The sequence below is a fragment of the Manis javanica genome, chromosome 7, assembly GCF_040802235.1.
Source record: "Manis javanica isolate MJ-LG chromosome 7, MJ_LKY, whole genome shotgun sequence".
Classification (NCBI taxonomy): domain Eukaryota; kingdom Metazoa; phylum Chordata; class Mammalia; order Pholidota; family Manidae; genus Manis; species Manis javanica.
Genome location: NC_133162.1, coordinates 116,488,500 through 116,515,797, shown reverse-complemented (window position 1 = coordinate 116,515,797; position 27,298 = coordinate 116,488,500). Strand labels below are relative to the sequence as shown.

Genomic DNA, 27,298 nt, shown 5'->3' with positions numbered 1-27,298 from the left:
CAAAAGGGAACCTGGAATTGTTGGCCTGACTAAGTAGACAAATGAAATTGCCACTACTGAGATGCACAAGGCTTAACAGGTTTATAAGGAAGAACAGGAGTTCAGTTTGGGATCTGCTAAGTCTGAGATATGTATTACACATCCAAATAGACATGTCAAGTAAACAGTCCGAAATTCAGGACAGAAGTCTTGGGTGGAGATAGATATTTAGGACTCTGGCACATAGATATTTTTAAGGATGCAAACCTTTAAGAAATCACCCTAGGAGTGAGTATAGATAGAAAAAAGAAGACGACCACAGACAGAGCCTTGGGTTGCACCTTTTAAAAATTGAGAGGAAGTGGAAGAGTCAGCAAAGGACAATGAGGAAGAATAGCCAGTGGAATTGAGGGGTAAAGAAAGATTGTGGTGGCCTGGAAGCTAAGTGCAAAAAGTGTATTAAAGAGAAGGGAGCCATTTAACTGTGGCAAAACCATCTTATAGATGAAGAAGAGACTTGACTTTTTTACGCTTAACATAGAGTTCATTGGTGATCTTCAAAGGAACTGTTTGATTAAGTGAGTATGTATAAGAATCTTTAAGGAAACAGAGGCCTTGTCAGAGTAGATATGAGAGTGCAAGGGAAATATTTGGAGGCACTAAGGGCAAGAAGAAGAAATGCACTACTATAATTCTAAGGTTGTGTATTTGCACCGAAATTGGAGAGGGTGTATTTGACAGTGGGAGTTTGACCTTGATCTCCTGATCAGTTCATTATGACACACCATCCTGAGACTTTTACACATTGGACCTGTATATTCTTTTTTCCCCTTCTAATCACCTTTGAAGAAATCACACTTTAGTTGGGCATGGCATTGCTATTGTGGGGTAGCTATAGAACTTGTTCTGAAAGGCAACAATCCATACGGTGTCAGGTTTCATCTGATTGGCTTATGGAGTGAAAATCACTTTTTCAGAAGATAGAACTTAACTGATCATCAAAATAAGGTTGAGTGTTGGTCTGTAGTTTGTACGGCCAATATCAGGAGCTGGAGTTTGCTGTCAGGACATTGAAGAATCAGGAGAATTTTTTAAAAAGCTTAGAATAATGTTGTCTCACTGTGAAAGAGGAATCCGAAGGGAAAAAAATAGGCATCTAAGGCTATTGCTTATACTGTGCTCCCAAAAATAATGAATAAAGATCTGGAGGATGGAAAATGGCTATAAATGTATGGTAAGGGATGAAAAAAACGCTGTTTAGGAAGGCAGTTGTTACTGGGTTTGAGGATTTGACGGTGTCTTCATCAACGTGGAAGTGATCCTCATAGGCCATTCACGGGCCACTTTACTGGTTTCAGGATTAAAGCCTCTTCTTTTTCTCCTTAAATGGATTTACATTCAGAAAAGTGTTGCCCATATTAATTGGGTCTCTACCAGATTACAAACTCCTTGGAAGAAACACCAGGGTTTTTTTTCTCTTTTTCCCAGTTTACCTGTTCAGGAGTTCGGAATTTACTATGTTTTCAGTCAACATTTCTGAGCAGTCCTCTCAATGTGTGATAAATAGTAGGAGGTGCAACTGGGCTGGAAATCTTAATCAGTAACAGTTGGGCAGAAATCCTCACTTGGCTGTTGTCTTGATAGTCATCGGGGAGTTCCATGGGTGATTCTTAAGATTTTATGTCCTGAAATTTCCTCCTGAGAATGAATCATTGTCTGTCAAATGTGTCAAGTGTCTACCTGAGAAGATTTGTCACCAAGGCTTGAAGAAAACTCAGGCGTTTGATCAATGTCATATTCTTGGGTCTCTTGTTGCTTGCTTATCAGACAAATTAGCATCTATGAACCAACCTGGGTTCATGATACTTATTTATCCTGAAGATAGTAACTTCTATAAAGTAATAAATTAATGAACTTCTGATTTTATTTAGAAGCTGTTATTTTCCACTTCCATCACCAGGGGTTCATTGACTCAATGAACAAATATTAAACTACTGAAACCCTTAGTAATTAAGTACATTTTATATAGTGTGATATACCATTCTTTTTGAGGATGGTGGGGGGGTGGGTTTGGTTTTGGGGATTTATTTCCCTTCACCTGTTTCACCCATCTCCCCACCTCCTCTCCTATGTCAACCATCAGACTGTTTTCTGTATATTTATGAGTCCACCTCTATTTTGTTTGTTGATTTGCTTTTTTTAGATCCCACATATAAATTAAATCATGCGGTGTTGTTTTTCTCTGTCAGACTTATTTCATTTAGCATAGTACTCTCTAGGTCCATCTATGTTGTCACAAATGGCAGGATTTCTTTCTTTTTTTATTTCTGAATTATATCCCAATGTGTATATGTACTACATCTTCTTTATCCATCTACTATGGACCTTTAGGTGCTTCCATATCTTGGTAATTACAAGTAATGCTGCCGTGAACATAGGAGAACAAATATCTTTTTCAATTAGTGATTTTGTTTTTTTTTGGGTAAATCCCAGAAGTGGTATTACTGGGTTGTATATTTCTATTTTTAGTTTTTTGAGAAATCTTATGTTGCTTTCCATAGTGGCTACACAAATTTACATTCCCATCAACTGTGTACAATGGTTCTCTTTTCTCCATATCCTGACCAATACTTGTTATTTGTCTTGTTGATTTTCGCCATTCTGACTGATGTAACATGATACCTCATTGTGGTTTTGATTTTCATTTTCCTGATGACTACTCTTCTTATGTGTCTGTTGGGCATCTGTATGTCTTTGTAAAAATGTCTATTTGGTTTTCTACACATTTAAAAATTAGATGATTTGTTTATTTGATGTTGAGCTATATAAGTAGTACATACATTGTGGATCTTAGCCCCTTATCCGATGTACCATTTACAAATACCTTCTACCATCCAGTAAGCTGCCTTTCTGTTTTGTTCATGGTGTCCTTTGCCATCCAGAAGCTTTTTAGTTTGATGTAGTCCCACTTGTTCATTTTTCTTTCTGTTTCTCTCACCTAAGGAGGCACAACCAGAAAGAAAATTAATGCTGATGTTCAGAAGTTTACTGCTGGTGTTTGCTTCTAAGATTTTTATGGTCTCAGATCTCATATTTTGGTCTTAAATCCATTTTCAGTTTATTTTTGTATTGGTTTAAGACAGTGATTCAGTTTTCACTCTTTTGCATGTTGCTGTCCAGTTTTCCCAATACCATTTATTGAAGAGACTGTCTTTTCTACATTGTATATTATTTTCTCTGTTGTTATATATCAATAGATTAATTGACCATATAGGTGTGGGTTTATTTCTGGCTTTCTATTCTGTTCCATCTCTATTCTGATTTATGGATCTGTCCTTTTGCTGATATTTCTTGTTTTGATTACTATAGCTTTGTAGTATAGTTTTAAATAACGCTATTTTGATTACTATAGCTTTGTGACATAGTTTGAAATTAGAAGGTATGATACCTCTAGAACTGTTCTTCTTTCTCAAGATTGCTTTGGGTATTTTTGGGCTTTTGTGCCTCCATTCAAATTTTCACATTATTTGTTCCAGTTCTTTGAAAAATAATGTCACTGGTATTTTGATGGAGAATGCGCATCTGTACATTGCTTTGGGTAGTAGGGTCATTTTTACAATATTAATTCTTCCTATCCATGAGTATGGGATAGATTTCCATTTATTTGTGTCATCTTAAGTTCCTTTCATCAATGTCTTACTGTTTTCAGAGTACAGGTCTTTCACCTTGATTAGATTTATTCCCAGCTTTTTATTCTTTTTAATGCAATTGTAAATGGGATTTTTTCTTAAATTTTTCTTTCTGCTAATCCATTATTTGTGTAAGAAATGCAACACCTTTTTGGGTATTGATTTTATGTCCTGCAACTTTGCTATCTTCATTAGAACTAATAGTTTTCTTGGTAGATTCTTTAAGGTTTTCTATATCTATCATCATGTTACCTGCAAATACTGACAGTTTTACTTCTTCTTTACCAGTTTGGATGCCTTTATCTCTTTATCTTGTCTGATTGCTGTGGATAGGACATCTAGTACTATGTTGAATAAAAGTGTTGAGAGTGGACATTCTTGCCTTGTTCTTAATCTTAGAGGAAAACCTTTCAGCTTTTCATCAGTGAGTATGATGTTAGCTCTGGGCCTGTCATCTATGACCTTTGTTAGCCTTTATTATGTTGAGATATGGTCCTTCTATACCTATTTTGTTGAGAGTTTTTATCATGAATGGATGTTGAATTTTGTCAAATGCTATTGAGATGATGAATCGATTTTTAATCCTTTTGTCGCTGTGGTGTATCATATTATTGATCTGTGGATATTGAATCATTTTTGTATCCCCTGAATAAATCTCACTTGGTCTCATGGTGAATGGTCTTTTTAATATATTTTTGTATTCAGTTTGATGATATTTTGTTGAGGACTTTTGCAGCTATGTTCATTAAAGATATTGGTCTGTAATTTTCTTCTTTTGTAATATCTTAGTCTGATTTTGGTATCAGAGTGATGCTGGCCTCAGATTGAATTAGGAAGCTCTCTTCCCCTTAAAGTTTTTGGAATAGTTTGAGGATAGGTATTAACTCTTTAAATGTTTGGTAGAATTCTTCTATGAAGCCATTTTGTTCTGGAATTTTGTTTGGTTGGTATTTTTTTCATTATCATTTCAACTTAGTTATTAGTAATTGGTCTGTTCAGATTTGATATTCCTTCTGGTTTAATCTTAGAAGATTGCATATTTCTAGGAATTTATCCATTTCTTCTAGGTTATCCAATTTGCTAGTATATTATTTCTCATAGTAGTCTTATAATCATTTGTTTTTTCTGGTGTCAGTTGTAATTCTCCTCTTTCATTTCTGATTATTTGGATCCTCTTTTTTTTTCCTTGGTGAGTCTAGCTAAAAGTTTATCAATTTTATCTCTCCAAAGAACCACCTCTTCATTTCACTGATCTTTTATATTGTTCTTTTAGTCTATTTCTTTTGTTTCCATTCTGATCTTTATTATTTCCTCCCTTCTGCTAACTTTGGGCTTTGTTTGTTCTTCTTTTTCTAGTTCCTATAAGTGTAGGGTTAAACTGCTTAATTTTTTTCTTGTTTCTTTAGGCAGGCCTATATTACAATAAGTTTCCCTCTTGGAGCTGTTTTTCCTGAATCCCAAAGATTTTGAATACTTGTTTCTATTTTCATTACTCTCCAAGTATTTTTTATGTCCTCTTTAATTTCTTCATTGACCCAGTGGTTCTTTAGTATGTGTTTGAGTTGTTTCCAGTTTTTCTTTTTGTAATTGATTTTCAATTTCATTCCATTGTATTCAGAAAAGATGCTTGGTATTATTTAAATCTTCTTAAATTTTTGAGACTTGTTTTGTGGCCTAATGTGATCTGTCCTAGAGGATGTTCCACGTGCTCTTGAAGAGAAAATATATTCTGCTGTTTGGGATGCAATGTTCTGTATATATTTAATTCCATTTGGTCAAATGTATAAGTCAAATCTACTATTTCCTTACTGATTTTTCTGTCTGGATAATCTATCCGTTGATATAAGTGGGATGTTAAAGTTCCCTAGTATTATTATATTACTCTCAGTTTAAGTCTATTAATCTTTGCTTCATGTATTTAGGTGCTTAGATATTTACAACTATTATGTCTTCTTGCTTGAGTGAGCCCTTAATCATGATATAATGTACTTCTTTGTCTTTGATACTGTTTGTTTCAAAGTCTATTTTGTCTAATCTAAATATTGCTACTCCATCATTTTTTTTCATTTCTATTTTCATGGAATATCTTTTTCCATCCTTTCAGTTCCAGTCTGAGTGTGTCTTTAGGTCCAAAGTGAGTCTCTTGTCTTATATAGATAGGTCTTATTTTTCATTCATTCAGTCTCACTCTGTATCTTTTGATTGGAGCACTTACTTCATTTACATCTAAAGTAATTATAGGTATGTACTCACTGCCAATTTTGTTCAGTGTTTTCTGGCTGGTTGTTTTGTTCTTCTCTCATCCTTCTTTTGTGCTCTTCCCTGGTAAGTAATGATTTTCTTTAGTGTTATGGTTGGATTCTTTTCTCTTTATTTTTGTGCATCTATTACAGGTTTTTGAATTTTGGTTACCATGGGTTTTGTATATGATGTCCTACATATACAACAGTCTGTATTAAGTTGATGGGCACTAAGTTAAAATGCATTCTAACAGCACTACATTTTTAACTCCCCCTGTTCCATATTTTATGTACATGACATCTTCCTTTACACCCTTTTGTTTGGTGGTTTTCTTAAATTTTAGAAGGAATTAATTTTGCTACTTTTGTCTTTTACATTTATCCTAGCTTGTAAGTGATTAATCTACTACTTTTGTTACATGTTTGCATTTACTAATGAAATTTTTTTCATTTCATACTTTTCTGTTAGTTATGGCCTTTTCTTTCCATCTTCAGTAAGTCCCTCCAACATTTCCTTTAAGGCTGGTTTGGTGGTGGTGAGCTCCTTTAACTTATGTTTCTCTAAGCTGCTCTTTATCTCTCCTTCAGTTCTGAATGGTGACCTTGCTGGGTAGAGTACTGTTGTTTGTAGGTTTTTTTCCCCTTGAATATATCATGCCACTCCCTTCTGACCTATAGAATTTCTTCAGAAAAATCAGGTGATAGCTTTATAGAGTTTCCCTTGTACCTTACTCATTGGTTTTATCTTGCTTCTTTCAGGATTCTCTCTTTATCTTTAATCTTTGACTTTTAATTATTCTGTGTCTTGGTGTGGACCTCCTTGGGTTCATCTTGTTTGGGACTCTCTCTGGTTCTTAGTCCTGAATGGCCTTCTCCAGATTATGAAAGTTTTCAGTTATTTCTTCAAATGAATTTTTTCTTCTCCTTCTGGGACCTCTATAATGCAAATGTTAGGATGCTTGATGTTTTCCTAAACATATATTAACCTATCCTCATTTCTTTTTATTAGCACTCAAACTGAACAGCAAACAGAAAAACTTTCTATCACTCTATCATCCAAATCTTCTAATCTAATCTGTTGTTATTCCCTCTAATGTATTTTTCATTTCCTTTATTGTATTCTTCATCTATGATTGGTTCTTTTTCGAAGTTCTCCCTGAGTGCTTCCATTCTTCTCTCAAGACCAGTGAGCATGTTTACTTACCTGTTTCATTTAGTTATTTTTCTGAAGTTTTGTCTTGTTCTTTTGTTTCAAGCATATTCCTCTGTCTTATTTTGTTTGTGTTGTTTCTATGGATTAGGTGAAAGCATTTTATCTCTCCCAGTCTTGAAGGCATGGTCTTATCTAGGAACATCTCTTGGGTAGTTTGTGTGTACCTGGTAATTTTGGCTGGTTGGAGGTCAGGTGAGTGTAGGCCAGGGTGTTCTGGGGCTTCCAGGGAGTGGTCCAACAAGTTTTCAAGTGGGTGCTGGACTGTGGCTCCACTGGCAGGGAAGCTGAGGGAGGAAGGGTATGAGTGGGGATCTTCCAGGTGGGCACCAGCTGGAGCCAAGCTAAAGGCTTGCTGGGGAAAGAAGGTTTGTAGTTGGAGTTTCCTGGTGAGCCCAGGCTAAGGTCGCATTGAATGTGGCAGCTGGAATTGGAATGGTGTGGGCAAGGTGAATCTGCATGAGTGCTGTGGTAGCGCCACCTTCATGGGGCTGCCTGCTTTGGGGCAGGTGTGTTGGGCATATGTAGGGCCCACAAGTCTGTCTCACTTATGTCTGTAGCTGAGATGTCTACACAGACCTGCTCCCATCTACAGAACATGTGGGGAGAATGGAAATAATGGCACTCACCAGCACTTCAGATCCTGGAGAGAGTTCTAGCAGTTCCCCCAGCCACTTGGCAGGTACTTCAGTTCTGAAAATCAGCTTCCGTCACTTATATGGAAGTTTCCCTTTAAAGTGCAGGGTTTTTTTCCTGTGTACCAGGGCAGGCAAATTTGTGTTCAGGTCTCTCAGTGACATCGTTTCCTACTGCAGGGTCATGTTGGGGGTGGGGTTCCCTCTGTTATGGATTCTCCATCTCTCCCTCTTTATGCAGAAGGTGTTCACTCAAGCTTCAGTTCTTTATCAGTATGAATTGCTCTGCATATAAGTATAGATTCAGTGTGTATTTGGGAAGAGGTGGGTTCATGCTCTTTCTCTGCCACCATCTTGGCTCTCCATCTGACCATATTCTCTTGCAGATATGTTTTAAATCCTCCACAGTCCCTTCTCTTTAATGGCTATGTGGATGGTTCATGCTTTAAATAATGTTGCATTGTAAATTTTTATAAATTTTAATAAAATGAAAAGAGGATAAAAAAGAAAACTGAAATGTTTTTTCTTAAATGTCTTAAAATGATCTTCTCAGTAAATTATCAGTAAAATACCAGGGGAATGTGTCTACATTCACACAACTGTAATAGAAACTAATTAGGAGATGGAATGTCACTGACCTAAAAATGTGAAAACACAAGAAAATGTCATTTCCTGTCACTGTATATGAAAAAGATCCAAACAGGTGATAATACATCATGAAATTTCAGAGACCAGGAAAAGCATTTTCACTTGGTTCTTTGTCATGCTTACTGTAACAAGTCACATATTGATCTAAAGATAACGTATGTTACATTTGTATGACTTCAGAGAGGAAACCAAGATGTGGGGGTTGTACAGGTCCTGAAAACCTGCTTTATGTTGAAATGGGTTTTCCATCATTGAAAGCGTTTATACAGAATATAGCTAAAGCTATCATTAGAGAAACTTGATTTATAATTCAGAGATTCCATGAAATATGATTATATAAGGATACAGGGAAAAGTTAAGAAATCATTGTGTTGTTCTACACAGACTGTCTTTAAAATATATCTGATTAGGATTCAGGAGCACTTGGGAAATCCTAATATCCACCCTGAAGCCCATATAGGACCTTATCTATATCAGTTACAAAGTGAAATAAGAAGTACTTTTATCAAAAGTCACAAAAACTACCAGAATTAACTTTGACCAACTGAGAAAAGAGATAAGCAATGATAGAACTGTCAGTGATTTTAGTTAACTCTGTATCAATCCCATGACATATATCTATTAGAAATTTGACCAGGAAGTAGGAGATAGAAAGATGCTCCTACTGAACATATTCTGGTATAGTAGAACATCTTCCATGCTAATAAATTGATGTGGCAGTTTTAAATATGATGAGAAAGAGAAAGCATTTTGAAATCAGCTTCATCTTTCTGAATGCTAGAACCTACTTATTTAGCTATTTCCCCACCTTTCAATACAAATTTACTAAGTACCTAGGGAATATGAAGATACGTATAACCTTGCCCCTTTCCTTAAAGAAGCTAGAGGAGAATAGGAAAAGCAAAGTATGTACATTGACAACAGACTATGATACAAGGTAGAAAAGTAGAAAGTGCCACCACCCATGTTTAAGTAACTTTAAGTTATAAAGTGACGTTATGACGGATCACTTCCTATTTTATAAGAGAGTGTCGTTTTGCACATACTTTAAATCCTAATGGATATTTCCTCTAAAAATTAGGTATCACAAGTCCAAGAAGTGCTTTTTGTGTCAGAGGTGTAGGAGTATGCAAGAGATGTAGTTTATACCCAGAAAATGGCATTTTTAGGCTGGTTTGTTGACTTAGCAGAAAATGGGAACAGTTGTTTGAAATTAAGATGAAATGATCCAGAAACTCTGGTACACTATGTATGGTACCTAAAACCAACAAAAATATACAGATAAAATGTTGAAGTATTTCAGAGAATATAGTCATATTCAAGGTACAAACATCATTTAGTGAATGTCTGAAAGGTGCTAGAAGCTGTACTACATACTTTTCATGGCATTATATAAATTAGCTTTCATAACAGTATGCAAAAAGGTATTGTCATAAATAGAACAAAGAATTTGGAAAATAGAGAAGTCAGATAACTACTGAGTACTAAACTTTGTAATTAGAGGGAAAAAGGCAGAGTCATGTAAAACAGAAGAAAGAGATCCCTAGCTTGGAGACATGACTACAATTTTAATAAATGCATTATCATAGCTAAACAACAAAAACTCAAGTGTGAAGAGGATGGACAGCTATTAAATATGGAAATTGGAAATTCATCTGCCATAGCAGCAGACTTCTTTATTCCTAAGAAGGGGTAACCAAAATCCTAGCCATAGCTCAGTCTTCTGGAGAAGCCATCCTTAAGAATCACAAAGGACTGTGGCCAGAGTATCTGCAACATTCTTGTCCCCAATATAAAACAATCACTCTCTTGAGATGGATACATCAGACCATCTTAGAGTTACACCATTAAATTTTCACATCATACAATTCCCCTTATTTCAATCTCAAGCTCCTTAAGTAATTTTCTTATGAAGACTTAATTATCTTTATAAGTCTTTACTTTCAGGGAGAGAAAGGATTGCCAGTGTTCATGCTCATGACATTTTTCTCCTTATGAATTAATTTACCACCTTATATACAAAATACAAGAGTTTGTATTAATATAAGTACCCTTCTAAGAGATAGATCTACTCTCCTTATGTGAAAAAAAATCAGGCTTCTAAGACTCATACACCAAACTCTGCAGTGTGATGTATATACCGACTTGGCCCTGGGAGAGCACCTAACCCAATGTCCTATCATAAAAGAGTGCTCAGGTGCAAACATGCATTTTCCTGTGTTGCACTTCCATGATAGCCATCATTAATCCCATTACTTGGATGAGAAATGGAGGTTTGGAGAAATTATATTCCTTTTGAAAATCACATGTCTAGAGGTAGATTTGAGAGTGAGAGTTTCTCCAACAACAGTCAAGGACTCCTTCAAATTAGCTAAGGAGTCTCACGAATGCTTCAAGAAAAAGTCCTAAGTTTATCTTAAGACTCAATTACAGAGAATGACAGGACTCCTTTGCTCTAACTCCTCATCAAAAGGAAATAGTTCGCAAGAGATGATAGAGTAAGTCATGGAGAGCTGAAAGTATAGCAGTTACTGATAATTTTAAGGATTCTTCATATACCTTTGCTCTTGGATCCAGTTTCTATTTAAAAATAAATACACTTCTAAAAAAGATAAGCTGTTGGCATTTAAAGTTAATATGGAACAGTTCACCATCAAATATGGTAATACTACAACCACCTTACTTCTTTTGCTACTTACCACTTGTTTTCAGCTGTGAGTGGGACAGACTCTAAGGAAAGGGTACAGTTCAAAAGCAGGTGCAATATGCAAATCACATTTATAATATTCTCTTGGAAACTAGTATTATTCAAGGAAGGGATACAGTTCAAAGGCAGGTGCAATATGCAAGTACCATTTATAATATTCTGTTGCAAACTAATATTATTTACGTTTTTAAATTCTATATACTCTGCTATTCACAGAATGAGTATTCAGAGATCATTCATAAGAGAGAAAAGTCAAAAAGTTTTGTGATAACATCAGATTGAAGCGGAGTATAATAATCTTTAATGAACCAGAAGATTCAATAATAAGCAACTCCATCCCTCAAACCTTCCATCTGAAATGTTGATATTTGAAAATAATGTAGTTGAGTTTAACAGCCTCTGAATTTCAAGGTTTCATGGCCTTGGCCCTTTTATTATCCAAGTCATCACCTGGGTTTACAAACTGTTACCAATTCCCAATCTTTCACCTTTTTAATCCAGTTCTATTTAATCTAGTGCTATTTTTAGTCACATCATCAGGAAAATAGAAGATAAGGGAAAACTTCTATGATGCACTGATTTGTTATTTTTAAATAAACATATATGTGGAACTATTATCTTTTATTTTCCCTGTGAAATATTTACTTAGGATGGATTAGATTATAGCTTTTAAAACAGTAAGAGAACAACTACTTAAGGAGATGAATATTTGTAATTAAGAACTATGCAAATTAGGAGCTCTGAATAGGACTAAATGGCTGTATTTATTAAATGAAGGTATGAACACATATGTATGAGCCTTATTTTTTGCTCATTTTTTTCCTCCTTCAATATGGTAAAGTTTAAAGCAAGAGCTGGTGAATTGTATAGAATATGGAGCCAAACAGCATGGGGAGAAGTAGGCAGAGGAGTGTCACTCACCAACGTTTTAACTTCTAGCAAGTTGGGGACTTCACTGGGCCTCTATCTTCTCATCTGTAAAAATGAGGAAGGTGAGGATATTTGCTTCTGGGGTCACTGTGAGGCAAAAGAAAAGGCAGGCAAAGGAAGATAATGCCATCTTGTTTTTCATTTCTTAAGTAGTCAATTCTGAGAAGAGTTAGATTAAATTTACAATAAATTTAATCTAGAGAGGGGGACATTTTGGAGGCAATCTGTGGCATTATAGTGCAATAGTTAAAGGCATGATGAAAAGCAGTAGCTTTGGAGCCAGACAGATGGGGTTCAGATTCTTCCTTGACCACATTAGCTCTGTGACCACAGGGAAATTATTAACCTCTCCAATACTCAGTTTTCTAAATATGAAAATAGAGTAAGAAGTGCACATGGAGCATTCTCCAGAATAGATTACATTTCAGGACACAAAACAAGCCTCAAGAAATTGATATGGTATCAAGCATATTTTCAGATCACAATGGTATGAAACTAGATAGAAATCAATCACATGAAGACAACAAATGGCATCCGTATGGAGGCTAAATAACAAGCTTCTAAATAATCAATGAACAAATGAAAGAGGAAATCAAACAATATATGGAGACACATGAACACAAAAATATAACAGTTCAAAATATGTGGGATACCCAAAAAGTAGTTGTAAGAGGGAAGTACATACATACAGGCCTACCTCAAGAAACAAGAACAATCCCAAATAAACAGTCTAAACACAGAACTAAAGAAAATAGAAAATGAACAAATGAAACACCAAGTTAGTAGAAGGAGGGACATAAAGATTAGAATAGAAATAAATAAAATACAGAAAAATAAAACAAAAGAAAAAAATCAATGAAACCAATAGTGGTTGTTTGAGAAGATAAACAAAACAGACAAAGCCCTAGCCAGACCTACCAAGAAAAATATAAAACAAAACAAAAAAATAGGACAAAAATCAGAAATGAAAAAGGAGAATTAACAACTGACACCACAAAAATACAAAGAAAATAGTAGAGAATTCTATGAGAAATTATAGAAGTTGGACAACCTAGAAGAAATGGAAACTTCCTAAAAATTGCAATCTTCCAAGAATGACTGAGCAACAAACAGAAAATCTGAACAAACCAATTAGCAGTAACAAGATTGAATTGATAACCTAAAAACTCCCAATAAACAAAAGTCCAGCACAAGACGGCTTCACAACTGAATTCTACCAAACATTAAAAAAAAGAGCTAATACCCATCCATCTTAAAGTATTCCAAAAAGGAGAAGAGTAGGTAATACTTCCAAACTCATTTTATGAGGTCAGCATCACTCTAATAACAAAACCAGACACTGCAAGATAGAATTATAGACCAATATCCCTCATGAACATAGATGCAAAAATCCTCAACAAAATATTGGAAAACTGAATTAAAAAATACATCAAAAGTATCATCCATCATGATCAAGTGGAATTTTTATTCCAGATATTCAAGGATGATATAATATTAATAAATCAGTCATATACCACATTAATAAAAAGGATTAAAACCACATGATCATCTCAATAAATGCTGAAAAAGCATTTGACAAAATTCTACATCCATTCACAATAAAACTCTCAACAAAATGTGTATAGAAGGTACATGTTTCAACATAATAAAGGCCATATATGACAAACCCACAGCCAACATCATACTCAATGGTGAAAAGCCAACAGCTTTTTCTCTAAGATCAGGAACAAGACAAGGATACCCACTCACCACTTTTATCAACATAGTATTAGAAGTCTAGCCATGGCAATCAGATAAGAAAAAGAGATAAAAAGCATCCAAATTGTTAAGGAAGAAGTTAAACTCACTATTTGCAGATGGCATGATACTGTATATAGAAAACCCTAAAGAATCCACAAAAAACTATTAGAACTAATAACTGGATTCAGAAAGTTGCAGAATACAAGATTAATATACAGAAATCTGTTGTATTTCTGTATACTAACAATGGACTAGCAGAAAGAGGAACCAGGAAAACAATTCTATTTACAACTGCAAAAAAAAACACTAAACACCTAGGAGTAAATCTAACCAAGGAGGTGAGGTGAAAGACCTGTACTCTGAGAACTGTAAGACAGTGATGACCGAAATTAAAGAAGATACAAATAAATAGAAACATATCCCATGCTCATCAATAGGAAGAATTAATATTGTCAAAATGGCCATCCTGCCCAAAGCAGTTTACAGATTCAATGCATCTCTATCAAAATATCAATGGCATTTTTCAGTGAACTAGAGAAAATAATCCTAAAGGTCATATGGAACCACAAGAGACCTTGAATAGGCAAAGTAATCTTGAGAAAGAAGAATAAAGCTTGAGGCATTACACTACCTGACTTCAAGCTATATTGCAAAGTTATAGTAAACAAAACAGTATGGTACTGGCACAAGAACAGATGCATAGATCAATGGAACAGAATAGAGAGCTAAGATATAAACCCATGTATATATAGTTAATTAGTATATGATAAAGGAGCAATGAATATACAATGGGAAAGATAGTCTCTTCAATAAATAGTGTTGGGACAACTGGACAGCCACATGCAACAGGATGAAAATGGATGACTGTCTAATTCCATACACAAAAGTAAACTCAAAATGGATTAAAGATCTAAGTATAAGACATGAAACCTTAAAACTCTTAGAAGAAAACATAGGCAAAAATCTCTTGAATATAAGCATGAGCAGTTTTTTCCTGGACACACCTCCTTGGGCAAGGGAAACAAAATAAAAAATGAACAAGTAGAATTACATCAAACTAAAAAGCTTCTGTACAGCAAAAAACATAAAGGCAACCGATGGTATGGGAGAATATATTCACAAATGATTTATCTAATAAGGGATTAACATCCAAAATACATGAAGAGCTCATATACCTCAACACCAAAAAACCCAAATAACCTGATTAAAAAAATGAGTAGAGAACCTGAACAGACATTTTTCCAGACATGCAGATGGCCAACAGGCACATGAAATGATACATCACATCTCTAATCATTAGGGAAATAGAAATCAAAACAAGAATGAGATATCACCTCACACCATTTAGAATGATCATAATACAAAAGACAAGAAATAACAAGTGTTGGTGAGGATATGGAAAAAAGAGAACCTCTACACTATTGTTGGGAATGTAAATTGGTGCAGCCACCGTGGAAAGCAGTATGGAGGTCCCTCAGAAAACTAAAAATAAACCATATGACCCAGTAATTCCACTTCTAGAAATTTATCTGAAGAAAACAAAATCTCTGATGCAAAAAGATAAATGCACCTCTATGTTTATTGCCACATTATTTACAACAGCAATGATATGGAAGCAACAAAGTCTCCATCAATAGATGAATGGATAAAGATGTGGTACATATACACAATGGAATAATACTCAGCCATAAAAAAGAAAGAAATCTTGTCATTTGTGACAACAAATGACCTAGGTCAACATGGATAGACCTAGAGGGTATTGTGCTAAGTGAAATAAGTTAAGTGGCAAAAGACAAATACTATATCATTTTACTTATATGTGGAATCTAAAAACAAGACAAAATGAACAAAATAGCAGATTTAAAGATGCTGAGAAGTGACTGGTGGTTACCATGGGGGAGGGTTTTGGGAGAGTGGGTGGGTGCATGAGGGAGATAAAGGCACAAAATCTCAATCATAATATAAGTTGGTCACAGGGATGGAATAATATAATAATAACAGCATGGAGAATATAGTCAGTGGCTCTGAAACATCTTTCCATGTTGACCAATACTAACTGCACTAGTTGGAGTGAGGATTTAAAAATGGGTGTAAGTATTGAATCACTCACTGTGTTGTATACTTGAGAGCAATATAATACTGTATATCAACTATTCTTCAATTAAAAAATAAATGGAGTTAAGAATAGGCCTCATAGAGAATTGTAGAAATTTACTTAAATAATGTATGCAAAATACTTAGCAGATTGCAAATAGAAAGATGTAACTACTGTATTACTAATTATGAATACTAATGATATTAATACTGCCATTATTAATTCTTCTCTTTGGAGAGGTCCATGAAGTATCCAGGAGGCAATGTGCTTTATTTTTTTAATATATTATGCACTTATCCCAGCCAGAGAATTACTCAATCCCTTATAAAAATAAATTGCCCAAGAAACTTAAGAAAACTTTTTTGGCTGGAAATCAAAAGCATTCAATACCTCAAAAATTGCTCTTCATTAAAACTAATCCAATGTTCATTTCCTGTTTTTTTTCTTTTTTCTTTTTTTGCCCATTTCTCTTATTGTTCCTTTGGTAAAAATGAAAGACAATAATCTTATTCATTTAAAATTCACCAGGTCCACATAGAAATGGATAAATCACAGAAAGATTCAGTTGAGAAAAAAATTCAAACTCACTAGGTGTAATCCAAGAAGAATGGCTTCTGCAGTGTTCCGGCCTCTTGCAGAGTTCCAGCCTCTTGCAGAGTTCCAGACCAACCTAGGGTTTCAGTTCCACATTGGAAAACTCAAGCCTTACCATCCTCTTAGTGGCATGTATCTGTATGGAGTTTTTTGAAGCAGCAGAAGAGTTGTCATACCAACTGCTGTCATCCAAATAAAACTTCAGCCATCCACATCATTGACACCAGCTGTTTCTGTTAAGGGAAAAAATGTAATCATTTTCTTGTAAGGATTTTTGCATGAATGCATGAATCTGATATGCTGATTATGTCTCTACTCAATCTAGCTAATCACAATCAGGGCCATCAGAATTAAAAACAAAAAACAAAATGTAACGAGTCAGTCCTGCATTTTATATAACTTGACCATCCACAAGAAACATTTAAGCACAATCTGAGGAACCCTGAAGGTGTTTTGTAAAACTCAGTGAGCCAAAAAGGATTCAATCAAAACATATTTAAGAAGCACTATGATAGGCCTTGAGGGGAAAAAAGGGTGTTCAGGCAGACTCCCTGTGTGCATAGGTTTAATTAAAATTTGTTTGTCTCTTTGTTGTTGTTAGCAAACAGTTATACCACATTACTGTGGCAAATACTCAGCTGTGCAAGAAAGCCTTTAAACCAATTTCATATCTGTAATGGAAAACTGATAGTCTAAAAGAAACTGAGCATGACATAGAAAAATGTTTCTATGTTGAAACTGATTTCCAGTTCCAACTTGGGATGCCTGGACCAGCTCCACACATCAGCAACTCTCTCGTACCTCTTAAATCATTCCCTTCTTCCTTCACCATTCAGGAGAGCTGAACCCCCTGCGTGAACCCTGCAGGAACTCAAATGTCAGGGACCTGAGGGCAGTTAGGAACCAAGACCCCAGCACCAAATCCAGGCAAGTAAAAGCCAAGAAACCTGAGATCTCTGCCCGTGGGGGCACCTTTCAGTCTCAGTTACGAGCTGAAGTATGTGCCCCCTGAAATTTGTATGTTGTGCTCCTACCCGATCCCTGCCCTGTACCTCAGGGACTTAGACATAGGTCCTTTAAAGAGGTAATTAAGGTAAAATGAGGTCATATGGCTGGGTCTCATTCCAGGATGACTGGTGTTCTTATCAGAAGGGGAGACGAGGACGCAGACACACACAGACACACAGACCACGGGACGACCACATGAGGACACAGTAAGAAGACGCTGTTGGCAAGCCAAGGAGAAAAGCCTCAGAACAAACCAACTCTGCCCATGCCTTGATCTTGGACTTCTGGCCCCAAGTACTGTGAGAAGAAATAATTTTTGTAGTTTAAGCCACCCATTCTGTGGTAATTTGTTACGGGAGCTCTAGAAAATACACCTGGCTCCCTGTCACCCCTTTCTATTTCTCCAAGTGCTTTAAAGATTACCAAGTTCCCAATAATTGTTTTAAATATGGTTTCTCTCTTCCCCAGGCATTAACTGCAGTCTAGATCTTTCCTTAATGACTGTTCCTATAGCAAGTACAGCCTTTTTTGACATTTGTTAAGATTTTTGGTCAGTAGGAACAATCGAGAAAGCACATATGAAGTCCAAGATAACTTTTTTTCTCTTAACTCAGTAATTTTTATAAGACCAGGAATCCCTTTTGATATTGAGCAACTTCTCAAACTCCCACATGATACTAGCCAATTAATAAAGCATAAAATGTCAGTAGATAACTATGTATTCAGTAACACATTTAAATAATGTTATATATTGGAACCATGGTAATATCCGTATGTAAGTAATATGACCCACTTTACAAGCTTGGTATAAAAATATAGCTATAACTCTTTTGTTTCTTCAATTAACCATCAAATTTCCATAGGCTTCTATTAGGAAAACTATCCTAAACCTTATTAAATAGGCTGGGGCTCATTTGGAAAAAAGATATCAGTTCCTTCTTATAAATATCAGGTAGAGACGGAACTAAAAAATCTAATCTGTTCAGAGCTACTGCCATATTGTTATTGAATGGTTGCTATTGAACAATGATACCCTGTGGTGCAAGGAAAATAACCTACCATGCGGTGATGGCCTTACTGTTCTGTTTACTGTCAGCATTTCTTTGGGTCCTCACACAAGACTGTGAACCTGTTCACTTATTCCTCTCCAAAGGGTGGCAGGACCTGCAGGCATATCCTAGGTCAGATACATGCCGCGCTAGTTCCAATCTCCCATAAAAATACCTGTACTCATACTGAGAGCAGGTTGCCAGCCATTGCTCTCAAATTTCAGTTCCCTCTAGGACTTTTGGTATCTCTTATCAGCTAGCTTTGGATTGTGCTACAGACTGTTTGGGTCCCCCAAAATTCATATGTTGAAACCAAATTCCAAAAGTGATGATATTTGCATGTGGGGCCTTTGAGAGGTGATTAGTTCATGAGATCTACCATTAAAAGAAAATAGTGCCCTAATAAAGGAGAGCCAGAATGTTCCCTTGACCCCTCCTGCCATGTGAGGATACTGTAAAACAGCCATTTTTGAACCAGGAAGCAGGGCCTCACCAGACACCCAATCTGCTATTCTCTTCATCTTGGACTTCCCAACCTTCAGAACTGTGAGAAATACACTTCTATTTTTTTTATAGGCCATTCAGCTTATGGAATTCTGTTACAGCAGCCCAAACGGGCTCAGACAGACTGGGCCACCTTTGTCCACTCAAATAGGTTTCCTTAACTTCTGATCTCAGGGATAAGAGGTGGGGATCTTAGACTCACCCCTAATAGACCATATTCTGGCTTCTGGTCATCTTTCTCTTGAAAGACCAAGTCTGAAAAACAAGAGCCCAAGTGCCAAAAATGTTTGTATTACAAGATTCCCCCAGAGCAATAGGACTTTCTTGCCTTCCAACTAGTTACCTGAAAAGAACCACTCAACTAAATCCTCCCATGACGAGAGAACTCTGCCCCAAGATGATTTGCAGTACCTCTGCATGTAGAAGCTATTGTCATATAGTGCTTCACCCACTGGAAATACATTTGAAAATAATATATTAAGTAATTTTACATCATATGATATAAAAACATACATAATGAATTATGTATTGTGAGACACATTCGTTTCTGGCTTTCACACAATGCTTAGTGCACTCATGGAACAGTGGCCTTAGATCCTGTAATTTAAAAGACAATGATATAATTTGAGCTGGCACTTAAGACAGAAACTTCAGTCTGGGTCTTCTACTTGACCAGAATAGCAGGATGAGAAGGATAAGCACAAAAAAGGGTTCATGAAAACATAATGGGACTGATGGGGCCAGCTATCAGGTAATGCGGCACATGGGACTGGCAGCGGTGTTAGGGGAAAAAGGAATATTCACTTGCCTTTTACCATTTCTGCCATTCATTTTCCCTCTGGCCTTAGGAGCTTCATCTACTAAAAGGAGGGGAAAGAATAGTAGAATATGGGGTAAATCTGAAGAGAAATGCTCCTTTCTCTCTGGGGGTCACCACAGTAAGTCTCCATCCAAGTAGCATTTCTTTATAATCTTGAGGCCACTAGTGTAGTATCTGTTTCCTGTCCCTGCAGAGCTTTGTCTAGTCACATGAATAATAAAAATACACATAAAAAAGAGAGGGATTAAGTACTATTCTCAGTTCTTATCAAAAGATTAAAATAAAATGGAGAAACGTGTTATGTTACTTTTCTCTCCTGTAATTTGCTGTTTCCCTCAGGTATTTCCTCTCCTTGCAAGCTTCCCGGTATTTTACAGAATAAGGTGCCATTTTAGCTGAAAGCATTTGGTAAATGTTCTTTCAGTCTAGGAGCCTGCAATTTAACAAATGGTTTCCTCACACAAACTATAAGCATGATACAAAATGATTGACAACTATACCAGCATTCGAAAAGCAGCTAAGAGCTTTAAAGCATACAGTAGCAGAGACCAGGACCGGAGTTTATCATCAGCCTTGGAGATTGTGGTTTATGTTGGCAATATAAAATATCCATCATTTTAATACAGTTCTTACAAAGGTTTTTAAACATGTCATTAAACAAACATACCAGAAGGACAGGTCCAGATGAAACCAGTTTCAAAATAACAACAATAGAATCAAAATGCATTATCACCAAATAATAGTCCCCTACTGTTTGATAAAAGATTCAGCATCTAAAGCCAAAGCAAACACAGGTGCAGCAAACATATTTGTTTTAAAAGTGGAAGACATTGATCTTATGACACATTTCTATTACAATGGTTGTATTTCTGTTACAGTCAGAGCAGCTGAACTTCAGAGATATTCACCAGAAGGAAAGTCTGTTGGAGCATCTCAGTGTATTTATCACCTGTCTGCCGACCCAGTGTAGTCCTACCCCCCAACCCCGACTCATTATCCCTTCCCCGCACTCCCCAAAACCTCATCTGGCACTGCTGTGAGACTAGCACAACAGGAACCTGGGTCAATAAGTACAGGAGATACACTAGTGTGGGATACTGTTCAGAAGTGTTATTTTTTACTCTAGCGTTTAGAAAACTCACATTCAAAGCTGAGATCCTGTACTTCTCTTTAGCAGAGCTTCGGACTTGCTTGGAGATGTCATTAAAAGCGAATAAAGGCCTTCTTCAATTCCATTGCTTTCAATGTTTCAATGTATTCGCAGTATGAAAGAGGCCTGGCCTGTGTGGCTGAGTATAGGAACAAGAATACTGTGTGAGTAAAACCTTGAGCACTGAAGTTACATTCTTAGTCTCATAGCAGAATAACTCTCTCCTCTTCTCACTCCCATGCTTCCCTCAGTCCATGATAGAGATAGCCTTTCTCCCTTCCAGCCAGACCTCAGTGAGTTCCGGTTCTTGCACCAAGTTAGCCTTTGTATCCTCCTGATTCTTGTAGTCAGAGCTCATCTGAAGAGCGGGTGGGTAGCATGGTTGAAGAGCCCCTGGAAGCACTAACCTGTCCAGAATACCTCCCCCAGTCTAACACTCCCACTGCCTGTCCTGGTTTTACACATATTTTACTCTCTCCTGTGTGTGAGCGGCACTGGGCCTCGCGCATCATTCAGTCTTTCCACAGCTCTCTGGAAGCACATCTGTGGAGAGCATTATCATGGGCAAGCAGTGTGAAAGACAACAGTGACATGAAGATGACTAAGGCAGAGGTTCAGACTAAAGAAGTTCACCACCAAGGTAGTGAGGCAGATAAACAGACAAAACTTAAGACAAATGCCGTAATACCATTCTCCTGGGGAGTACTCAATCAAATTGAAGAAAAGTCCCTCAGGTTCCAATTAGATTTAATACTGAATGACTACATTTCTGGGAGGACGGGGCTCCCTGCCCATAACAAGGTCTTTGTGAATTTGATAAGACCAAGGAAAACAAGGGTGAGAGTTTGAGGATTAAATGTTTCATTCTCATGACTCAGTTTTTCCTTGCTCCAAACCCTGGCTGCTCGGCTCTTGTCACCGGTGCCACCTGCCTTCCTTTGCCACCCAGCCTTGTTTGGCCCCCAAGCTCTGTTTCTTGCCCCAGAGCTCTCTACTTCCCCACCCCCGGCCCCTTGCCCTGGGATAAACTGTGGGTGGGTCCCCAGTGACTGGTGGGCACCTGCCCAATTACATACAAGAACTCAGGAGAGGACAGCCTCTCCACCCCTCCCCAGGGCAGGAACTTCTGTGGTTGACTAGTGGCTCTGCCACCAGTAAACACCCCATTGATGTGCAAACAGGTTCTTATATGTATATGCAATGGGCACTATCAAGACCAGGTAGGAATCCTGGTTGAAAACTTCCATTTTCCCCATTATAAAGTGACCTTAAAAAGAACAGTTTCAGGATTGAAGGTGAAAGCCAGATTCCAGTGCACATAAAGTGATTGGGAGGTTAAAAGAAAAACAATTAACTATTTGACTGAAAATTTTGCATGAAAATTGATAAACACCGCATGGATGGTAGCTAATGGGAACTCGGATATCAAGAGAGCATTTGTTTATTTGCTTTCAAGATGGGAGATTTCTGATCATATTTATGGGCTATCAGGAAGGAACTTCATGCCTTCAATCTCAGTTTTGGGTTTTTTTTTTTCAGTTTTTAAATCAACTTTTAAAATGAAAATAGTACTGAGAAGAGTAGACTCTTAGTAAAATCTGTCAGTTGTCAGTTAACACCTTAGCAGGGCACAGGATGCTAGAAGGTGCCAAGAGCAGACAGGAGAATCGCTGCTCCTGACGACGTGGGAGAGCACCCAATATCCGCTTCTTCACAGTTGCGCCTGGGAGTCAGCCAGAGAATCCCAGCTGGTCCCGGCTTGACAAACAATCCTCATTCTCCTTCAATAGCCCAGAATATAGGAATACAAACAGAGCTGAAATTAATGCTTTTGCGAATTGCTCTTCCTTGCTGGGATTAGCTTTTAGGTAAATAACAATATAGATTATAGTAGCAAAGCAAGGATTACATAAGTATCATTTCGATTACTTCAAATAGTACTAAAATAATGCATGTTTATGGAAAGTTAAAGAATAGAATAGGTGGAATGCAAATGGAGGCTGCCTTCATCCCCTCCCTACTCCATGACCCCCTCAGTTACTGGCTTGATGAAGGATCTTCTATACCTGCACTACACATTTTTAGCCACACACATGTGCACATAACACATATGTCATCTAGTTGTCTGGATCTCTTGCCAAACACAGTTTTCTCTAGTCTATGTTATACCCATTGGCAGGAATCTGATTTGGGAAGTTCTCACCTCACCTTAATAATAAGAACAAATGCTAACATTTACTAAGTGCTCACCACATTTCAGATATGTTATTAAGTACTTTATCAGTTTCAGTTTTACAAATATTAATTACTTGAATGCATGCTCAAATACCCAAAACCCCCAAGTAAAGCAAACATCCCTGTGATTAATCCTCCTACTCCTAGACCTTTTCTCTAACTACTCTAGACATTTATTAAATGCGTATACATAGATACATGTACATGCAGAAATGTAATTCATTTGATTTTTTGGGGGGATAACCATTATCATTCTATAAATATTGTGAAGAACTCACATTTTCTATTTTGGTCATGCGAATCTTCCCATTTCAAACCATGTAAATACAATGTTATTCTTTTTAACATTTTCAAAGAAGGCATGCTAATCCATTCTGTGGTTTTATCACAGATTAGCCAGTCATCATTTAACTGACAGCCATTGAGATTGATTCTGATTTTTCGTTGTAACAAAGAACAGTACAATAAAAAGCTCATATGGGCCCTTTGGACACACATGTCAGTGTTTCTTTTGGTTAGTTGCAGGTCAAAGAACAAAGAAGACATACCTGGCATCTGTTCTTTGCTCCCCAATTTTCAGTAGCCCACGTATTTCATTCAAGCTCTTTTGGTGCTGGGGCATCAAACGAGGACTCTAGGACTTAGGCTAAGGCAATGAGCACCTTTAATATCTCTGATCTCAACAACAGTGCTCTTAGAGAATGGCACATATCTAAGAACTGATTAAAATGAAACCCAGGGATTTAGATGGGAATTCTGAGGCACTTATTCTTTACACTGCAAATATACAGGAATAATGCAGCCCTGGGGTCTGTCAGGTGCCACCTATATTAGTTTGTTAGGGCTGCACAGCCAAGTACCACAGACTGGGTAGCTTAAGCAGCAGAAATGTATTTTCTCACAGCTCTGGAGGCTTGAATTCTGAGACCAGGGTGTCAGCAGGGTTGGTTCCTTCTAAGGACTGCGAGGAAAGGATTTGTCCAAGGTCTCTCCTTGGCTTTTAGATGGCTGTCCTCTTCCTCATTGTCTTCCCTCTGTGTGTGTCTGTGTGCAAAGTTCCTCTTCACATAAGGATAACCAGTAATATTGGATTACTGCCCAGCCTGATTTTAATTAACTCTTCAAAGACCCTATCTCCAAATATGGATACATTCTGAGGAACAACTGATGGTTAGGACTTCAACATACGAATTTTTAAGACATAACTCATAACACCACCTCAGTATCGCAGGGGCGAGCAACCCCAGGATGGAAGGGAAAGGCTGAGGATCCGCAGGAAATGGGAGCTTGCTGAAAAAGCCCCGCTTGGAGCCGGGGTTCCCTCACTGCATTCCTTTCTAATGAATTTTTCAGTTGAGTCAATAATTTGCTTGAATTGCATCCACAAGCTTAAATTGTTTATGACCAAAGGAATCCAGACATTTAAAAAATATGTTAGTTTGAAAGATACTGCTCAATTAACCTCCTAAAAGGCATTCTCAATATACTTTCTCATCGATACTGTACCAAAGTTTCTAACTCCTTTCAGTGTCATCAGTAAAAGCTGTTCCTAAGCTTCTTTAAAAATTGCCATCCTTGTGAGTGAAAACCACTCTCTCATCATTGTTTTAACTTTTTTTCTGAATACTAGGAAATTGAGCATGTTATCCTTTGTTTATTTGACTTTTCAGTTCTTCATAAATTGTCAATTTACATTTCTTGCCAATAATCTTATAGTCTATTTGGTAATTCTCTTGTTGATTTATGGAGTCATACAGAGAAAGCAAATATAAAAAAAGGTTTTCTCTTGTCCCGTAACTGTATTTTAAACTTCGTTATGTGTTATGCTATACAGATATTTATAAAAATATTTATTATTAGTTGGTTAAAGTTTCAGTCTTTTTCTTTGTAGTGTCTGGGTTTGGCGTCTTTCTTAGAAGGAGCATTCCCATTCCAACATTACAAAAATATTATCCTATAATTTCGTATATCTAATACCCTGTTGTCCTTACTGGTTTTCCTTATACTTTAGATCCTTAGTATATTTGAAAGATATTATTGTGAATGTTATGATACAGGAAACATAATTTATTTTTCTAAAGGGTAGCCAGTTGTCCTTAAATCTTTTAGCAAATAATGGTATCTGTGGTGATTTAAATTATCCTCTTTATCATATATTAAATTATTATATCATATTTAAGCCACCCAGTCTGTGGTACTTTGTTATGACAGCCCTAACAAACCAATATAGGTGGCACCTGACAGATCCCAAAGCTGCATTGTTCCTGTAGCCATTTGAATCATCCTCTTTATCATACATTAAATTATCATATTTATTAAATATAGAAAATCAATTCGGTTCCATTGATCTGTTGCACTTTTTTCTCTACCAAAATCACTCTGTTTCAGTTAAGGTATCTGTGTTATAATTTAATAAAATATTAAAAACATAATAAGGTAATTTTATAATATTTGGAAGAAAAATCTTGCCTTATTATTCTTCTTTTAAGACATTTTGTTGGCTGGTCTTTTCCATTTCCAGGAAATCACTATTCAGTTTCTAAAAAATCTCAATGGGATAATTCCAGTTTCTACCTGAGACATAGAGGTGACAGGAGATCACACCCACCCTTGCAGCAAAAAAGAGCCAGGCTAACTTCAATTTATAACCTATATTGAACCCATCAGAGAGGAGACCCCCCAGCAAATAGTCCCAAACATTTAAGGAGAGATGGTGCCTGCAGGGAGAGAGGAGATGCTACTATTCACCCTCTTGGGGTAGCCAGGAACTTCGATACCACACTGTATTTAACTGTCGTTTCCTTATTCTTCATACCTGGTTCTTGTGTTAAATCCTGGAAGAGGAAAAAAATTAATGAAAAAAAATCAGTGAAATCTAATACATTCTCTAGTTTAGTATTATTTACCAAGGTTAATTTCTTAGTTTTGATAAATACTCTCAGGTTAGGATGTTAATTTATAGGGCAGATGAGTAAAAATATATGGAAATTCTGTACTATTTTCATAAATTCTTCTGTAAACTCAAAATTTTCTCAAAGTTAATTTTGAGAAAAAAGAAAAACCCAGTGCCAGTAGGTTGTTGACTGAAGCAAAACTGAAATCACAGATTAGTTTGAGAATTGATATTTTTATAATATTGAATCCTACATTTAATATGTTTCTTCCTATTTACTCAGGGTTTCCTATTTATCTTTTAATCAGGTTTTGTCAATGCCTTTAATGTATAACTTTTACTATCATGAGTTCCTTATTATATATTTTGTAGTTTTATTACTATTTTAAAATGGTATTTTTTTCTCTTAGTCTCTAATTGGCAATTACTCAGGTTGCTGGTTTTTGTAAATGGATTTAATATATGGGAACTTTACTAAATTCTATTAAGAGAATCTTCATGTTTTCTAATTATTTTCTTTGTAAACAATCAAACTTTGAAAACATTAATAGTTTTTGGGTTTTCTTTCAAATATTTGTGTTGTATAAAATTATTTTGGTTAAATCCTAGAGAATAAATTAGAATCATAATAGTGATTAGTAGTATTGTCTTATCACTGACTTCAGTATGGAATGCCTTACTACAGTTGGGTGGTTTTCGCTGTTCTTCTCTTTGATGTTCATGAGGTATACAGCCCATTCTTTTCATCAAGTACTATATCATTTTCACTTTTAAAACAAGTATTTATTGCACTTCCCATTACTGTTGAAAATGAGAAAATGATTTAATCTTCATTCCAAACAAAATATAACTTTTTAACATGATTTAAATTTTTGATTTTCATCAATTTCATCCTGCCCATTTTTAGAAAATGTTTTGGAATTTTAGTTCCCACATTTGCTAGTGTATATTCTCAGTGATTCATTTACAACTGTTTTGTCAGTAATAAGTTCTCTTGAACCTTTTATGATTGACCTTGATTTCCTTGACCTCTGCTCTCAAATGTTAATTTAACTTAATATGAAAGGAAATCTATCTTCTAAATTGTGTTCTCCCAGTACTCTAAGAAAATCATTCCTTGTCCTTTACCATCTGTGCTATAGATGAGAAGTGTGATGTGAGTCTGAGGATTA

General features: G+C 36.3%; 1 long non-coding RNA gene across 1 annotated transcript in view; it reads left to right on the top strand.

The window, feature by feature from the left end:
• LOC140850483 (uncharacterized) overlaps positions 1-21,267 on the top strand; it is a 29,463-nt gene extending 8,196 nt beyond the window's left edge. Inside the window, exons 2-3 of the long non-coding RNA XR_012133386.1 lie at positions 17,304-17,394; positions 17,596-21,267. This is a non-coding gene — a long non-coding RNA (uncharacterized lncRNA). The remainder of the gene's footprint in view (positions 1-17,303; positions 17,395-17,595) is intronic.
• Positions 21,268-27,298: the final 6,031 nt, after the last annotated feature.